Source organism: Microtus ochrogaster, chromosome 15 (genome assembly GCF_000317375.1).
Source record: "Microtus ochrogaster isolate Prairie Vole_2 chromosome 15, MicOch1.0, whole genome shotgun sequence".
Taxonomy (NCBI): Eukaryota; Metazoa; Chordata; class Mammalia; order Rodentia; family Cricetidae; genus Microtus; species Microtus ochrogaster.
In genome coordinates, this window is record NC_022017.1 from 5717653 (window position 1) to 5719700 (window position 2048).

Here is a 2048-nt window from a genome sequence, read left to right on the forward strand (position 1 = left end):
GTTCGAGACCAGCCTGGTCTACCAGAGCTAGTTCCAGGACAGGCTCCAAAACCACAGAGAAACCCTGTCTCGAAAAACCAAAAAAAAAAAAAAAAGGTGAAAATTCAAAGGGAAGACATCACAGATTGACCTCTGGCCTTTGCATACACCTGTGCACACACACACACACACAAGAATGTCGTACACTCACACACACATATGTATCACAAAGTTAAAAACCAGTCTTTATTTGGGTGTGGTGATACATACCTGTATTTGGGCACTCAAGACCAGAATGGAAAATTCCATCGAGGTCAATGAACCCTATAGGCTATTCTGTCTCATACATGCAGGCAAAATACCAAAATGCACATAAAAATAATTTTTTTTTTCAAAAATGTCCTTGGGTGAGCTCAATTGCTCCTTGATTGCCCATGTTACTACTGTTCGCTGCCAAGTGTGATGATCTAAATTCAAACCCAGTACCCACATGGTAGAAGGACAGGCCATCTCCTGCAGCCTGCAGCCTTTCCTCTGACCTCCACACCCACTCTGTGGCCTGTGGGTTTCCAAACACATACATGATAAGGGAAATTTTTTAAACATAAACTTGCTTGTAATCCTAGTATTCTGGATGTGGAAACAGAAGGCTTTCTGAATGTTCACAGTTATCCTGGTCTAGATAGTGAGTTCTAGGTCAACCAGTGGTATGCAGGAAACACTGTCTGCCCCTCTCCAATACACATGCAAAACTACTCTCCGGCTGTGAAATGATTGTATGATTGAGATATATGTTTAAATTTGCTGCCCCCTGCTGGAGATTTTTGGATATTGGCTGGTAGAGTTTTTGCTTAGCATTTCTCAAGGCTCCTGCTCTTCTGCTTGGCCTTTTTCAGCTTCCCTAGGAGCTCCTCTCAGGCCCAGATCTCCAAAGGAGCAACCTGGGGGCACTGAACAGCATCCTCCCTGAGAATTCTTCCAGCCTTGGCACTCTGGCTATCCTGCTCTTCTCATGGACAAGGTAGGGGACAGGCGTCATCCAGTCTTTCAAGAATCCCATTCCTCGGGCTGGAGAGATGGCTCAGTGGTTAAGAGCATTGCCTGCTCTTCCAAAGGTCCTGAGTTCAATTCCCAGCAACCATGGTGGCTCATAACCATCTGTAATGAGATGTGGTGCCCTCTTCTGGCGTGCAGGCAGAGCACTGAGAATACTGTATACATAATAGATAAACAAATCTTAAAAAAAAAAAGAATCCCATTCCTCAGTGACTGCCTGACTATCTGAGAGTAAAACAATCCCACTGGTCAGCCTTACAGACCAGATTATGGTAACACACGTCTTTAAATTCAGTAGCCATAATGACACACCTTTAATCCCAGAAGACATACTAGTTGCCATAGAAACTAGGCGGTGCGTGCCTTTAATGATGGAGGTGCAGGATTTTAATCCCAGCCCTAGAGAGGATTCTAAAAACCGGGAAGACAGCTCTCAGAGAGGATTCTAAAAACTGGGAAGACAGCTCTCAGACGAGTCATTCTGAGATTCCTGGAGGCAGAAAAAAGAATCACATTCCTTGCTGGGCAATAGTGGCCCACGCCTTTAATCCCAGCACTCGGATCTCTGGGAGTTTGAGGCCAGCCTGGTCTACAAGAGCTAGTTCCGGGACAGGCACCAAAGCTACAGAGAAAAGATTAATTATGTGTACTGTTCTGCCTGCATGTGTGTCTGCAGGCCAGAAGAGGGCACCAGATCTCATTACAGACTGTAGGTTGTGAACCACCATGCTGCGGCTAGGAATTGAACTCAGGTCCTCTGGAAGAGCCCCCAGTGCTCTTAACTGCTGAGCCATCTCTCCAGCCCTCGCATAGATAAAGAACTATGATTCCGTCTTTAGGCAGCCAGTGGCTGGTTACCATCTTTGCTAGGGTTGGAGAAGATGTATGTCACGTGACTTCACTGCCATCTTAAAGGTGGCCAACGTGGAATGGACCTACCAAGAAGGCACCAACAGGTCTCCAAGATATTTTTTTTTAATTTTATTTATTTATTAAGGATTTCTGCCCCCTCC